The following is a 17145-nucleotide window of genomic DNA, read 5'->3' on the forward strand; positions in this document are numbered from 1 at the left end:
CTATCTATGCAGCCTCTCCCATATTTGGCCTGCGCTTCCTCAAAATGTGGTGGCCACATTCCAAGGACAATTGTCAAGAGAGAGAGAGACAGGCATAAGCCACCCCACTTTTGATGACACAGTCTTGGAAGCCACGCAGCATCTCTTCTACCATACTGTTTGTCAGGGCAGTTACAAGGGGAAGGAAATAGGCGCCACCTTTTGATGCGGCATAGCAGACTTCTGAAGAGGATGTGGGGCCAGAAATACTGCTGTGGTCATTTTTGGAAAATCCAATCTGCCACAGAGACTGTTATCTCTTACTTAAGTAACTAGAGAAGCTAATAATGTGACACTGACCTGAAGTAACCTTATGATGCTTTTTTAATGTTGCCTCACAAATGAGAGGGAATCTGGGTAGATGAGGCAATGTGAGGGTGAGGTTAAGTGCTGGTGTGGGGAAGAATGCTACATGATGTAAGCCAGGTGTGTTTGCAGCAGTGGTGCTTTCTAGTGATTCACCTAAGATTTAGCTTATACCCTGGAACATACAACATGACTATCTGCCAGTTAGCATCCACCCAGGATATCTTCCGTCAGACATCAGCTTTTCACCGGGGTCCCTTGGACTCTGCCTGGACTGTATCCAGTTCTGCCATGGTTTACACCTGTACTACATTCAGTTAAAAAGCTCTACAGAGAGAGACGATGCGGTACCTAATTGTGTTTGTGGCCCTGGGCTTCCTTTTTTCTAATAGTTGTATTGAGGGCCGGGCGCGGTGGCTTATGCCTGTAATCCCAGCACTTTGGGAGGCCGAGGCAGATGGATCACCTGAGGTCGGGAGTTCAAGACCAGCCTGACCAACATGGAGAAACCCCGTCTCTACTAAAAATACAAAAATTAGCCAGGCGTGGTGGCGCATGCCTGTAATCCCAGCTACTCTAGAGGCTGAGGCAGGAGAATCGCTTGAACCCAGGAGGCGGAGGTTGTGGTGAGCTGAGATCGCGCCATTGCACTCCAACCTGGGCAAAAAGAGCTAAACTCCGTCTCAAAAAAAAAAAAAAATAGTTGTATTGAGGTATAGTTGACATATAATAAATTGTGTATATTTAAAGTTTACAATTTGATAACTTTTGACATACATATACATATATGTCACATATATATACCTGTGAAAGCTATCACCACATGATAGACACACCATCACCATGAACATTTCCTCTTGCCCCTTTGTACTCCCATCATCCTGCTTCTCCCCCACATCCCCCATCCCCACACAGTGACTGATCTGCTGTTGCTGTATATTGTTTGTATTTATTATAATTTTATATAAATATCATCGTAGTGTGTACAATTTTAGGGGAGTTCTGGCTCCTTTCACTTAGCACATTGAGATTCATTCATGTCATTGTGTGTAACCGTAGCTCATTTCCCTTTTTTCCCTGCGTGTTAGTCCATTTTTTGGGTATGCCACAATTATTAAGCCATTCAGCTGCTGGTGGACATTTGGATTGTTTCCAGTTATTGCTTATTGTAAGTAAAACTCCTACGAACATTCACGTGCAGGTGTTTGTATGGTGTCTTAGTTCAGACGACTGTAACAAAGTACCATAGCCTGGGTGGCTTATAAACAACAGATATTTATTTCTCACAGGCCTAGAGATTGGAAGTCTGAGATCAGGATGCCAGCATGGTGGGATTGTTATGAGGGCATCTTCCAGGTTGCAGACTGCCGTCTTGTGTCTTCACATGGTAGAGATAAAGAGAATGAGAGAACTGTCTGGGGTCCCTTTTAAAAGCACACTAATCCCATTCATGGAGACTACCCTCATGACCTCATTACCTCCCAAAGAACCCCAACTCCCTATATTATCACATTGGGGGTTCAGATTTCAACATAAGAATTTGGGGAAGGCCGGGCGCGGTGGCTCACGCCTGTAATCCCAGCACTTTGGGAGGCCGAGGCGGGCGGATCACAAGGTCAGGAGATCGAGACCACGGTGAAACCCCGTCTCTACTAAAAATACAAAAAATTAGCCGGGCGCGGTGGCGGGCGCCTGTAGTCCCAGCTACTCAGGAGGCTGAGGCAGGAGAATGGCGTAAACCCAGGAGGCGGAGCTTGCAGTAAGCCGAGATCGCGCCACTGCACTCCAGCCTGGGCGACAGAGTAAGACTCCGTCTCAAAAAAACAAAACAAAAAAACCAAAAAAAACAAAAAAGAATTTGGGGAAATAGGAGTATTCAGTCCATTGCATATGCGTATGGACATCTGAAAAGTGGACTAGCTGCTGGATCATGTGGTAGGTGTAGTCTTCCAGACTGGCTCTACCCTGTCACTTTACCACCAGCAGTGAAGGGGAATTCTTGTCCTTCAAATCCTTGCCAAGACCGTGTGGTCAGCCTCTAGACATTCAAAAGATGTGTAGTGCTGTTTCACAGTTTTAATTTTGCAGTTGCCTAATAACTAATGGTATTGAGCATCTTTCCCCATGCTTATTTGCCACCATATATCTTCTTTGTTTTTGTTTTGTTTTGTTTTGAGGGATTTTTTTGAGACGGTCTCGCTCTGTCACCCAGGCTGGAGTGCAGTGGTACAGTCATCACTTACTGCAGCCTTGAACTCCTGGGCCCAATCAACCCTCCTACCTCAGCCTCCAAAGTAGCTGAGACTACAGGCATGCACAATCATACCTGGCTAACTTCTGAATTTTTGTAAATAGGGTTTCGTCATATTTCCCAGGCTGGTATCAAACTCCTGGGCTCAGGTGATCCACCTGCCTCAGCCTCACAAAGTACTAGGATTACAGGCATGAGCCATAGCACCTGGCCAGAAATTCTTAATTTTAATGACATGCAATTTATACATTTTTTCTTTTATGAAGCATACATGTTTTTGTGTTGTAAATAAAAAATGTTTGCATAACCCAAGATCACAACGATTTTCCCCTGAAAGTATAATTTTATACATTTGGGTCTCTTCCATTTTGAGTTCATTTCCCAGTACGATGTGAGGTGTAGATTGAGGTGAACTTTTTGCCCTGTGGACTTAAGTTGGGAAGATTGCATGTGATAGAGTGAAGGATTTAAGAGCACCTTTAAAACAGCCTGGTCACGCTGACACATACTAGATGCCCCAAAATACCAGAGAGGAACTGAGGGGAAAGGAAGAGGACATGTCTTCTCCAAGGAAGGGATATTTCATCAGGGTCAATGACAGCTGCTCCAGAAAAGACAGAGGAAGAAGAGCAGATTTGTTTAAGGGACATTTTCATGGATTGCAAAGGAAAGGATTTGGGGATCCACACTTTTTATCTCAGTACTCTTCAGAGAAAATAATTTTTTTTTCTTTTTTTGAGATAGAGTCTTGCTCTGTCGCCCAGGCTAGAGTGTAGTGGCGTGGTATCAGCTCACTGGAACCTCTGCCTCCCAGGTTCAAGCAATTCTCGTGCCTCAGCCTCCCAAGAAGCTGGGATCAACAGGCATGTACCACGACGCCTGGCTAATTTTTTTGTATTTTTAGTAGAGACAGGGTTTCACCATGTTGGCCAGGCTGGTCTTGAACTCCTGGCCTCAAGCAGTCCATCCCCCCTTGGCCTCTCAAAGTGCTGGGATTACAGATGTGAACCACCACGCCTGGCCCAGAGAAAATACGGATGAAAAAAAAAAGGCTTTGATCTTCTTGGGCTGGATGTTAGACCTCAAGTCATCAAGTAAGGCACAATTCTGCTCTTGGCCTTGGGTGTCAAATGACAGAGTGATTCTTTGGGTTTATACCTCCTGCAGGGAACTGTCAACAGATGCATCTTTGCAATGCTAGTTCTCTCCTTTAGGCATCTAAACTTGTGGAAAATTTTCTTTTAATGCTCTAAACCAGTCATGAAATACGTACTTAACACTTGCTGTGCACAACCAGAGAGGTAAATACAAGGAGGAATAGAATGCAGTCTAGAGCATGAAGAACTTTCTGGTTTTTTGTTATTGTTGTTTTTTGTTTTGCGTTTTTCATTTTTGAGACAGAGTCTCACTCTGTTACCCGGGCTGGAGTACATTGGCTGACTGCAACCTCTGCTTTCCAGGTTCAAGCAATTCTCCTGCCTCAGCCTCCTGAGTGGCTGGGATTACAGGCGTCTGCCACCACACCCAACTAATTTTTGTATTTTTAGTAGAGACAGAGTTTCACCATGTTGGTCAGGCTGGTCTCGAACTCCTGACCTCAGGTAATCCACCCGCCTCGGCCTCCCAAGTGCTGGAATGACAGGTGTGCCACCACCCCCAGCCTCAAAGAACTTTCAAGATTAATTCTGAAACATTATTATTTCCAGGTCTTTTAAAATTATGCCTTTTCCAGGGAATAACCTTTTCAACACTCCAGTTTGTGATTAAAAACACTCATTTACTGTACTGCATAGAAATTGAGTTTCACGTGGCCTCTGTACTTCTGCTGCCATTGTGTCCCTCCACAGGGTCCTCAATGCTCTTTATCTGGCTGTACCCTACTGTGTTTTAATTCCAAGGCAACAGCAAGAAAAGCTGGTAACCAACTCGTATGTAAAATGAAACCCCAAAAAATAAGTATGGGGTCAGGAGTAAAGTGCCATGCAGGGCTGCTCTGCTTGAACACTGGCTCTTCTCTGGAGTCCTGGTGACAGCCCTGTCACTTTCTTCCATATTTGGTCCAAAGTAAAGTATTTTGTGGTTTCCCTTCATTATTTATTGCGCTAAAGGAAAAGTAAGTAAACCATTGAGCACTGAGTTGTGGGCTCTGGAGAGAAGTACAGGAGGGTGGTGCCACAGGTGTGCACCTTTTTTAGTTGTTTTGCCATTTTCCCTCTGCCAAAACAGTATCTAGTAGGTGTAGAAACTAATACACTGACAGATTGAAAAGAATGCTTCAGTTCCTGCTGTAAGCAATAAAATAAGTTCATCGTAAGGTGAGCACACTATATTGAGCATCTCTTTCCTGATATCATTTCCTTCCTAAGCTGCTGCAAGACCATGGTGCATTTCACATCCAGACTGCTATACTCAGATGGCCTGGATTTCCCAGGTCAGACTAAATGCACTGCCTGTGATTTCAGAAATAGGAAGTGTTGTGCCAGGGAAGACTAGTTGTCCTTCTAGGCTCCCATTCTGTCTCAGCCTGTGTCAGGTGCTTGGAGGGTGAGGTGTGTGGGTGATACTCCTCTGAAATACCAGTACCAAGAGACTAATGATGCATTCAGAAAGTGCATAAGGTTTCACCATCAATGCAGTGGTCTAAATCTTGCTCTGTGTTAAATTAATAAAATACTATAGTCTCAGTCTGGTACTATATCCTTTGTTATAGGTTATATTTTTCAAATATTAGTATTTGAATGAGTCCAGATACATTCTTTGCCCATCCTGTCTGCTTTCTAAAGTGTCCTCATATATTTTAGCAGACCTCATTTTTAGAAGTGAAGCATGTTTTTTTCTTTCTTTCTTTTTTTTTTTTTTTTTTTGAGATGGAGTCTCGCTCTGTCTCCCAGGCTGGAGTGCAGTGGCCGGATCTCAGCTCACTGCAAGCTCCGCCTCCCGGGTTTATGTCATTCTCCTGCCTCAGCCTCCCAAGTAGCTGGGACTACAGGCGCCCACCACCACGCCCGGCTAGTTTTTTGTATTTTTTTTTAGTAGAGACGGGGTTTCACCATGTTAGCCAGGGTGGTCTCAATCTCCTGACCTCGTGATCCGCCCATCTCGGCCTCCCAAAGTGCTGGGATTACAGGCTTGAGCCACTGCGCCCGGCCTTCTTTCTCTTTAAATTCTCTGGAGTTTGCTTCTGGATGCAGTTTTCTTACACCAGTATGTTATTCAGCAAACCTTTGTTTGCCTAAAGAGTGTGCCAAGTTTACCGTTCAGCACTTGGTCAAATTAAGCTCACCCCTGAGCAGCCTAAGAGAGAGAAGCAGAGTCATATAAGTGCAGTAAATTGCAGTCCACACCCTGGAGACCCTGAAGGGGTCTGAAGGGTCCGTGACAGAATTATCTGTGGCTGCTCGCGGAGCCATCAAATCTTCATCTTTGGCACATGGTAAGATGTCCTGAAATTTGGGGGTACTGACTAGAGAAAGGGACTCAGGAACCAGCATAGTTGTCTTCTGGTGTTCAGAGGCCTCTCCTGGGGCCAAGGGTACAATCTTGTGTTTCACACTTTTGTGTCGTAGAAAGTGGAATCAACACCATCTCAGGGGCAAAGAGCAGGGATTGGGGGAGAAGAGGACAGGATGTGTTGAGCTTCAACTGGAGGGCCTTACAGATGTCATTTTGTCAAATCTTCCTCATTCATTATTTTTTCCATTGTGCATATGAGAAGAGTGAGACTCATACAAGTTAAAAACGGTGTGCTCACAGTCCTACAGGCAGTACGAAGTGCCACCAACAATCAAAGCACAGATCCATGGGACTTTGAAACCTAGGATACTTCAGCGACACCACTCTGCTTTTCCAGTGATCTACAGAGACATGGCTTTCCAATCAGTATAAAGAATTTCCAAGGACTTAAAATGGAGGAGGAGTCAGCCTTGAGGAGTCAGCCTTGAAGCTTCTTCCTGTAACCACAAGGTTCTAGCATAAACTAAAGAGGCCTTTCTCAGAGAAGGCATCTGAACAGGGTTTCTTTGTAAGTCATGGCTAGTGACACCACTCAGATTCCACCACATTCATCTCTTTGAGCGTGAAGACACAATTGGTGACATTTGTCGTGAGGGTAAATTAAAGAAGGCCCCCCTGGATGTTTTGGAAGGCCTATTTTTTTTCTCCTCAAACACTCCAGTTCCCCTAAAGAGGCGAGGAAAGCTTTTGGGGGTTAGGATGAGGACACGACTCTGTGCCGTTACCTCCTTTCCTCCCTCACCCAGTCCATTCCTCAGAGCACGCGCCAGGGCAGATCTTGCTTGAGGATTTCCGCGAGGGTGTTTTTCAGTTGAGATTGCATTTTAGTGAGTAATACCCCTGCCAAAGCTAAACTAAATCTGTGGGAAAAGACAGTATTCTTTCCCAAGCTGCTAATAAAACTGCTCACAACATGCTCAGAGTTCATCAATCAGCTGTGACCCAGCCAGTGGCTCCTGCCTGACACCCATCTCTGCCTGGTGGCAGTTTCCTGAGTTATCAGAAAGCAGACATCATGATTCCTGTGTGCTTCTCCATGAAACGTCTCCCTCTGGAGGGGGTTATGGGGACATTAATCACTATCTCTTAGGGTGACATTGGCTGACCAATTTATTCTGAACTGCCCCCTCAAAACAGGTTCATTTGACTAAAAAAAGTTAAAGCATATTCAATCCAAAACATATTATACTATAGATTTTGTTTTTGTGAAGCTTCAATATAGTTGAAGCTATATCTGAGAAGTGTGCTTGCTACTTTGAGCATATGGGCAACGTAGTTGTGGTTAAATATGGCTGCTTCTCTCACAGAATCAGGGATGGCTTCCCTTTCTCGGGACTAGCCATTTACAGAGGATGACATATATCAGGTTCGTTTCGCCATACCAGAGGTGCTCAGTTTCAAGCTGACTAATACCCTGCCTCCTACCCTTAGCTGCCTGTTTATTTTTAAGAAATACACCTATTTTTAAATTTTTAAAGTAGAGCTATAATAAATTCTCATAGAACCCATGCTCATGCATCATCTGAGTTTTAATGTAACTTCTCAGTAAACACTCCAGGATAATTTAGTTGCTTATGAGATCCACCTAGTGTATAGAGTTACTGGGCATAAACTATACTTCAGAACATCTGGCAGCCTCTTTTATTTGAGTAAAACATATAACAAAAATTTGCCATTTGATCATTTTTAAACATACAGTTCAGTAGCATTAAGTGCATTTGCAATGTGTATTCATCACCACTACCTAGTTCCAAAACTAGATCACCCCAAATGGAAACCGCCTACCCATTCATCAGTCAGCTCCTTCCCCTCCCCAGCACTTGACAACCACTTGTCTACTTTCTGTCTCTGGATTTGACTATGGATATTCATGTAAATAGAATCATACAATATGTGGCCTTTTGTGTCTAACTTTCACTTAGCATAGTGTTTCAAGATTCATTCACGTTGTAGCGTATATTTTGTACTTCGTTCCTTTTTATGGCCAAAAAAATACTCCATTGTATGGATAGACCATATTTATTCATTTGTCAATCGGTGGGCATCTGGGTTGTTTCTACCGTTTGGGTTTTGTGAATAGTGCTTCTGGGAACGTTCCTGTACAGGTATTTGTTTGAACATCTGCTTTCAGTTCTTTGAAGTATAGACGAGGAGTGGGATTACTGGGCCGTGTGTTAACTCTGTTTAACTTACTGAGGAACTGCCGAACTCTTCCTCAGCAGCGGCATCATTTGCCATTCCCACCAGCAATGTCTAAGGATTCCAGTGTCTGCATCCTCACCTCGTTTTTCTTTTCTTTTAAATAATAGCCATCCTAATGGGTGTGAAGTGTCATCTCATTGTGGTTTTGATTTGCATTTCCTTAGTGACTAACCGTGTTGAGCCTTCTCATGTGCTTGTTGGCTATTTGTATATCTTCTTTGGGGAAATGTTCTATTTACGTCCTTTGCTCATTTTTATGTTTGGGCAACTGGGCTGTCTTTCTCTTGTTGATCGAGTTCATGTTTGTTTGTTCTTAATGGAAATTTTCAAATATGCACTAAAGTCATTAGAATAGTAAAACAACCCTCCTGTACATACCCCTAGCGACAAGTCATCAGCACAGGGTGCTGTCACCACGCCCACCAGGAGGATTCAGAAGCAAACACCAGCCACTTAATGTCACCCCACACTTAGAGCTCACTCCTCCCATTGTGTCATAATCAGTTTGCTTGAATTAAGATCCAAACAGGATTCTCACATTGCATTTGGATAATATGTCTCTTTTAGGTCTCTTTCAGTCCGTAAATTTTCTTTTTTTTTCCTGTCAGTTTCTTTTTGAAGGAACGGGATTGATTGTGCATCCTATAGAGTGACCCACATTTTCAGATTCTGTTGGTTCCTTCCCGATGCTGTTGTCTGTGGTATAAACTGGTAGGCAGAGCTGGAGGGTAGATCTGATTATGTTTTTGGCAGAAACACCTCAGCTGTGGAGTTCTGTCCATTCGCAGCAGGACTGGCTGCCTCTTTCTGTGATGTCACTGCCTCTGATAACGAGGTCAGTAATTCTGGGTAATTCTGTCACTCCTTCATTAAGCTTCCTCTTTACAGGGAAACCCCTTTGTCAGCTGTTCAGCTGCCTTGACTATGGTTTGGTCAGAAAAGTTCTATCAGGCACTTGTTCCTCTCCCTTGATTTTCCAGCACTAAGGTTCACGAGTGGTTTCCAAGCCAGGCTGGGTGTGTCTTTGTAGGTATCACCATAAACTCACCAATGTCACATTTTAGATGTACCACCCCATTGTACTTAACACCTACCTTCAGATTTCCAAATGGCGAGCCTTCCTCTTGGCTGTGGACTCGGATCACCTGGGGACCTGTAACGAAAATTCAGCCCTGACTCGCCCACACCACGGCGTGAACGTCTCTGCCATGGGGCGAGCATAGGAAAACCCCAAAAATCTCTGTAGCGCACAGTGAGGATTAAGGGTCTGTATTAGATCAAGAGCAAAGATGTGCAGGGCCTGTCTCCAGAGGCTGCCAGCTGCACCTCGGCCTCCTGCCCTGCCTCCCTTCTTGCTCCCTCTTTACCACGTAAGTACCAACACCTGGGCTCCATGATGAGCCGGGCAAGACTCTCCCTGAAAATGTGCTGCTTCCTCTTCCCCTTTCCTCCCCTTCCCCTTCCCTCCCCTTCCCTTCTCTCCCCTCCCCTGACCTGGAGCAGAGATTGGCCCTGCTTCAGGGAAGAGATGAGCACTGTGGTCCCCAGGGCAGCACCCTTAGATCAGCAGCTAGAGGACCTGGCCAGGTTACCTCGCAGGCACCACTGGCCCCAGGCAGGTGCCTGTTCATCACTCCCAGGGCATCCTGTGTTTAACTGCCACTACCCAGAGATATCAATCAACAGCCTTGATGGTTTTTTGACTGTCTTTCAGACATTGTGTCTTCTCCCACCATACTATGCAGAAAAGGAACCTCACCCACCTGACTCAGGCTCCCAAACTCTGCCCCATAGTATGGGGGGGGGGGGCGCCGTGATCCAGGGTTTTGTGAGTAACTCACTCTTACCTCATGAGGCTGGGCTGTGATCCCCAGCAGGTTTCATTCTGAGTGCACCGGGTTGCAGCTCAACAGTGTAGTGCCCTTGTGAAGCTGGAGGACCAGTGAGGACCACCTCTGCCTGAGTGTGGACCTGGGGACAGCACTCTGCGTGGCTCAGACAGGCATGAGGAAGTGGATGCTTGCATGTGTCAGCAGAGCGATGAATCAGAGCCCTTGGCTTCTTGCCCTGTGCCCATAAAAGTGGCATTTCCTTAAATAGACCAGAACCTTAATAACTATTTAAAGAGCATGTGGTATTTGGGAATATATTTTATGGCCCTTAATTAAACTTCAAACAAATTAAAACATTTAGAGATCTTTTATGACATATTTTTAATCTTTTTTGTGGAGATTTGTATAATCTCTTGGCTTTCACATCCCACCCTAAGGCCACAGACAGAAGGCAGGGTCAGATCTACAGTTGGGGTTTCCATCCTTGGTCAAAAAGCAGTGAGTGGAAACCACCCAGCCAGTCCCTTGGCGGGGGAAGCTGTCAGGAGTCTTTATGAGGGTAGAAAGGACACCAAATGCACTGTGAAACAGGCCCTGTCTGTCCCCTGTCACATCTCTTAGTCGACATTTCCTGGTTGAAGGACGTGTGCCCTTAGGAGAAAATGGGGCAGAGCTTCTTGTTTGAGTCTGTGCAGAGGCCGTTTTGAAAGTTTGTTCTGGCACATGTCATCTCTTGTTTTGTCGACCCTAATCCAAACATGGAATTATCTCTAAAATGACCTGAAAAAACTAAATGCAAAATCTGAATTCCTCAGTAAGAAACTTGAATTATAATTAGTAAGTAATATGTTTTCTATGTCTCTAAGAAGAAAAAAATTAACCTTTTAAAAATAATAGAGAGATTGGCACCGTTGCCCATGAATAGTGAACAATAGAAATTCCTTCCATTAGTGTGCGTTTTCCCCTCTAATAAGTGTGAGTTTTGGCTTTAAGAATAGTTTACTTTAAAGGACTCTGCTGGCCTCCACCAGAAGCTGTTTCTGTAGGAATCAGGACATAAGTGCAGAGTGGAAGGCCCTTGACCCTCCAGCCCCTCCGCTCTTCAGCAAAACATAAATGGCCTTCTCTCAGAGGGAAACCCCTGGAAGATAAGGACTTTCCTTACGCACTGAAAGCGCCACTTTTACAGAATAGAAATGCCGTTTCTAGGCAAGCTCTGAAATAAACTTGTAAGAAGGGATATCTGTGAAAGTTGTAACGCCGTTATAGCTCGTCTAATTCCATGCTCTTCTGGCTTCTGAAAATTTGATTTGCGAGGCACGTGCCCAGAGTCCCAGCTACTTGGGCAGCTGAGGCAGGAGGAACCCTTCAGCCCAGGAGTTCAAGCCCAGCCTGGGCAACATAATGAGAGACTCCCTCTCTTTTTTAAAAAGCACACAGAACTGATTTGTGACTGCTCTTCTCTTTATTCGCCATTGCTCCTAATGCCTCATGGCAACTCATATGTTTCTAACTGCAGGAGATTGGAAGTCCTTGTGGCCTCTCCACATCACTGCTGCATTGACCACTCTCTCCTGTTTTAAATACACTCTTCCTTTGCCTTCCGGTTTTTTCCCCCCAACCCCCCGGCCCTTCCCTGTGTTCCATTAAAAGCTGTTCTTTTCAGCATGGCCATTACTTGTTGGAGTTCTGAGGGGCTGGATCCGAGGCCTCCTTCTTGCTTATGGCCTACTGTGACCATCCCTAGGGGATCCCACACAGGACTCTGATGATGCCGCACTTTCTGTGTCTCTGCACTGCTCCTCTGACTCACGTGTCAGTACCACCAAGCAAGCACCTTTGGTTTTCTCCAAGGTATCTTGAACTTAAGGTGACAAAAACACACCCCTCATCTGCTCAATGCCCACCTTTCTCCAGTGAGCTCTGCCCCTGTGAAGGCCACCACCAGCGTCTGGTTCTGCCCACAGAAGCCAAAGGCCCATCCCGAGCACTGCATGTGCTATCGCTCCTCATAGCCAGTCTGTTGCCGAGTCTAGTCTGCTTTAGCTGCCAAGTATCTCCGGAGCACTCCTTCTCCCACCCACCACTCCAGCCCAACCTGATATGGACCTCTGCAGCCACTGACCAGCTGGCCTCTGACTTTCCTCCCCCTGCTCCTGGCTGTTCTTCTGACCCCAGTCCAGCCACACTTCCCTTTAAACCTCCTTGAGCCCTGGCCCATGTCAAGTCCGCGTGTCAGCCCTGTCCAACGAGATGCCTACCCAGGACACCCCAGGTGAGGACTCATTGAGTGTGCAAATGAGTCCTCAAAAAGAGCAGCCCATCCCCAGGCCCTCTGCCCTTTCCCACAGGCTGTCCCTAGATTTGTGGCCATGGCCATGTCCACCTGTGGATTCCATGCTGGGGCCACAGATTTTAGGGTGTCACTGTGTCTCCTGCTCTCCAAGGTGGAGGTTCTCTGTTACTGTTAGTGGAAGAACACGACTCCAGGCCCTTCATTCTTCTGTTTGTATGCCAATCCCAAGAAGACCTTTGCAGGCCTGCAGAAAACACATCCACACACTGGGCGGCCATGGCCCTCCTGTCAGGATGGAAAGCTCTGCCTCATGGCATCCAAATGGCTTTGAAACAAGTGATTGTAGAGCATGTTTCCTACCATTGTGTTTTGAGTGAGAACTTCCAGCAGTTGGGATTTCAAGCTAGTTTGTTATCTGAGTTCCTCATCCAAACCCCCTTAGAGAGAAGGGGAGAGGGAGGGAAGGAAGGAACCACACACCAGGGCACTGGTATTGCTCCATGTGCAGCAACACACGGAGCGGTGGAGGCAGGTGGACGTTTACAGGTCACATGAATATGATAAGGGTCAGCAGAATTGTGGCCACTGCCCAAGAGCAAGGCTCCAGGAAGGAGCAGCCTAGGGACATTCTCAGTGATTCTGTTGCGTATTGGTGTTCTGGTTTGGACTCATGCCATCTGCAACACAGCAGCTATCTCCTCTAAAGTAAGCAAACTAAACCCTAAAAATACCTTACAGGCCGGGCACGGTGGCTCTTGCCTGTAATCCCAACGTTTTGGGAGGCCGAGGCGGGCAGATCACCTGAGGTCAGGAGTTTGAGACCAGCCTGGCCAAATGGTGAAACCTCATCTCTACTAAAAATACAAAAATTAGCCGGGCATGGTGGTGGGCGCCTGTAATCCCAGCTACTCAGGAGGCTGAAGCAGAGAATTGCTTAAATCCGGGAGGCGGAGCTTGCATTGAGCCGAGATCGCGCCACAGCACTCCAGCCTGGGCAACAGTGCGAGACTCTGTCTCAAAAAAAAAAAAAAAAAAAAGAATACCTTACATGTGTAAAGCACATCACAGTTTCAGAAAGGGTTGAGGACTCGTCATCTTGTGTGGGCTGGGATTTGCACACCCGCCTCATTGAAGTCCAAGAGAGCCAGGGTGGTGTGCCCAGGAAGTGTCAAACCTGGCTCAAACCCCTGCCCCCAAGTTTCATACTAGTGGTGATGAGTTGTTTTTATCCAAGACATAAAAGCTTTAGCTTTTTTCCTCAATTGCCAAGAAGATCCAGGGTGACTTTAGCCTTCCTGGGAAGGTAGGGATCACAAGTTCCAGGGGCCACCAATCCGCAGGCAGATTCACCTGCCTGTACCTGTTGCCACCTTAGAAAGCAACAGAAAGTTTAGTTCCAGACCTCATGCGGATGGAGACAGCACCAGGCTGCTCCCAGGCTCTTCTGTGGGGTCCAGGCATGGAGCAGAGGCATGAGGGACAGATGGCAAGAGGCAGGTCTGGGGGCCGCCTGCAGACACTTGATGAGGGCCCCAGGATCAGGGGAGGAGTGCTAAGCAGGCAGTAGGGAAGGCAGGGCAGGAACCCTTGCCTCAAGCATCCTGTAAGCAGTACCTCACTGTCATTCTCACAGTCATCCAGAGCAGTCTGGAAGGAGGCTGAGGCTCCGAGAGGCCAAGCACAGAGCTGGTCTGTGGGATCATTCGTCTCTCCCTGTGCTCCCCTGGCAGCCCGGAGCCCACTGTGGTCTGGGTTTGGGAATAGCTGGCGGGTTGTATGAGTGGTGGCGGCTGGCAGGTAGGGATTGGAGGAGGCCTCACTGGGTGCTGTTCCCACCTGCGGAACAAGGGTCTTGACTGGCTGAGGAAGGGAGAAGCCATTTCTCTGGTGATTCCATGCGATTTTCTGTTGTTTCATGTGATTCCTCTCCAAGATACTGATCCTGTCATAATATTAACAGGCCGTGGTAGCCATGTGGAGGGGAGCTGCCTGCCTTCCTGCCTGGCGTTCTTGCACCGTGCCTTCCGAAAACCCAGCTTCGTTGTTCTTAGATTTAGTCAATATGACTTCATTAGCAGTTAGGCTTTTCAGCCTGGAACATTTCAAACCACGCAACAGCCAGTGATGTTGGGAGCAGAGGGTTGCAGGCTTCTTCCTCACCTCCCTGGAGGAGCCCGTTTTTCAGAGCCTGGCTCATTCTCCCCACATGATCTCTTTGGATGCGGGAGGAGGCAGAGCGGCCAGCAGGCGCTCAGGCTTCACTTGGACTCCCTACTTTCTGGCTTCCAGCTTATCACCTAGGGTGCCTTGGAGCCATGTGAAGCAGCCTGGCCTGGCTGCCCTCCAGCCCACCAAGGGTTAAGGGAGGTGGGGCCCCCAGCCAGCCTTCTTTTTGGGCTTTAGTTGTATTGATAGGAAATTTCTGTTGTCAGGTACTCAAACGTGAACTTCCTCAGCCTGGAACTGAAGGAGCCATTGTTTTCCTCCGATTCAGGTCACTGTGGCATGCTTTGTAAATGAAGCCTCTCTTCCCAGAGGTTCCAGGTGGGGCAGGGGTGCTGAAGCAGCAGCTTCTTCCCCGGCTGGTGTTGGGTTTATCTTGAGGAAGTGGAGGGGGAAGGCTGGGGTTCCCACAGCCAGGCGGATGGGACACAGGAGCCTCTGCCTCCAGGCGCTGTGAGGCAGTGAGGCCAGGCACGTCCGCGACCCTGCCAGAGCTGCCTGCATTTCAGGGAGCAGAAGGGGCGGCTGCGGCAGGAAGTGAAGATTTGTTTTCCTCCAGAAGTGAATGTGACCTCTGAGGGCCAGGCGCTGCCATTGGCCTCGCACAGAGCTCCACACGTTATTGAGAAGCTTCCTGGCCCCCTCTCCCTGCCAGGATGCCTCTTTCATCAACCGCTTAGTCCCTTAAACCTGGCTCTTTTTTTAGTACCTTTGATAGACTTTTTCCTTTGCATTTTGAGCAAGGGGACCTTGCATTTTCGTTTTGTAGTGGGCCCTGCCAGTTATGGAGCAAGTGAGTCCCAGCCCATTCTCCATGTCTTGCATACTTCATTCCTGCCTCTTCTCCATACCCCAATTCTAGACTGACTTCACTGTGGAAAGGTGCACAGAGCATTAGGAAATCTTACCTAGACGACTAAAGGAAAGCAGGCCCATCCTCCTATAATACACCTCACTTTGAATGATCCCATAGACCTGCTCTGTGGCCTGGGTGAGCGTCTTGGCCTCTCAGAGCCTCACCCTCCTTCCAGACCGCTCTGGGTGACTGTGAGAGTGAAAGTGAGTACTGCTCACAGGATGCCTGGGGCAAGGGTTCCTGTCCTGTCCTGTCTTCCCTGCCGCCTGCCTAGCGCTCCCCTCGGTCCTAGTTTCCTCCGTAAAGAGCTGCTTTCTGAGATTCCGATGAGATCAAAGAGATGAGATTGCATGCGTGTGCATGTGTTCAGGGGTCTTCAGTCAGCAGTAACTGTCAAGCCCTGTTTGCCACAAGGCACCTTCTTCATTAGGTCTTCAGAACCCTTTATGGGGTGGTAACTGTTAAATCATGGCCAGAGCAGAGAGCCACATGGAGGGCGGGCCAGGCCTCTTGGGAATGTAGCAGGTCTTACTCTCAGGACTGCGTCTTCGTGGCCAGAAAGTGTGAGGACTACTACTGAGGCAGAGAGGATTCTCACCTGGGCCAGGTATTTGGGGAGGGCTGATGTCAGTGAATGACTGGTGGCACACTCTGAGGTAGCCAGATCAGACTGTTGGTACACCAGCCACCACAGGCTTGCTGCCACCTTCCCCTGCGACTCTTGGCAGGTTTGCATTTCCTTGTTCCTTAATCTGGTCACTTTCCTCACAGCAGTTTATAACAGTGTCTCTGGGTCGTATCAGAGAAGCTGGAAGCAGCAGATGGTCAGGTTAATGAGAGGAAATGGCCTATGAAAGTAACTCTTGGTGCTGCTGTCCTTTGGAAGGCTCATGCTTTGCACAGCCACTGGAGCGTTCTGGGTACGTGCAGTCAGGAGCCAGACAATAAATACATTTTGATGATGCAGGTGATGAGAAGTCAGCCTCATGCTCCTCCACGTGGTCTGCTGCTTTGTGTGGACACCCGCCTAGAGCTGTGAGGCTGGACTGATGGTCTCCCTTGCGGGGGCGGCCTGCCCAGCCTGCTTTACTTGGGTCCTCGCTGGGTCAGACACATCCTTGCAGTTCCGAGCCTGGGTTCCCGTGGCCTCCACCTGCCCCTGTCTCTGAGCCACAGGTCCCTGACTTGGTGTTAGGTCCTAACAGTATATAAAGAGGGGTCAGGATTCATAAAGTGCTTTTGTAAGCTTTGTAAGACTCTATACAGATATAGTTAATAATATAATGATAATCATAGTGTTAATGTTGTTCTGTGAATCACTCGTTCCCGGGAGGAGGATAAAATGCTCCCCAGGAGCTGGACGGTTTGCCTTGAATAGTAAAATCTGGGCTTTCTCGGTCACCTAGGAGGCTGGCTCTTGGTGCAGTTGAAGGTGGCGTAAAATAATGAAAGTAGGACAGGGTGGTGGGGAGGTGTTCTTTTTCAGCTTGTGGTGTCTGCATAAAGTATTAATTAGGAAATTTGAAATGTGTAGATTCATCTTCATAAGGACTCTTGCAAATAAGGGTAAAGGCTACATACCAGCTGAATTGCAGAATATTTTATATGATAAAACACTCTGGGCCAG

General features: G+C 47.3%; 1 protein-coding gene and 1 long non-coding RNA gene across 7 annotated transcripts in view; one reads left to right on the forward strand and one right to left on the reverse strand.

Annotated features, from left to right (window-relative positions):
* Positions 1 to 17145, forward strand: part of LOC105498490 (sperm antigen with calponin homology and coiled-coil domains 1 like) — a 160733-nt gene that overhangs the window by 120574 nt on the left and 23014 nt on the right. The gene's annotated exons all lie outside the window — the stretch shown is intronic.
* Positions 1252 to 10301, reverse strand: LOC112429625 (uncharacterized). Its single transcript, XR_003021900.2, has 3 exons — positions 10159 to 10301; positions 9406 to 9464; positions 1252 to 1723 (listed from the first exon to the last, which is right to left on the reverse strand). It is a non-coding gene; the product is annotated as an uncharacterized lncRNA (long non-coding RNA).

Source organism: Macaca nemestrina, chromosome 15 (genome assembly GCF_043159975.1).
Source record: "Macaca nemestrina isolate mMacNem1 chromosome 15, mMacNem.hap1, whole genome shotgun sequence".
Classification (NCBI taxonomy): Eukaryota; Metazoa; Chordata; class Mammalia; order Primates; family Cercopithecidae; genus Macaca; species Macaca nemestrina.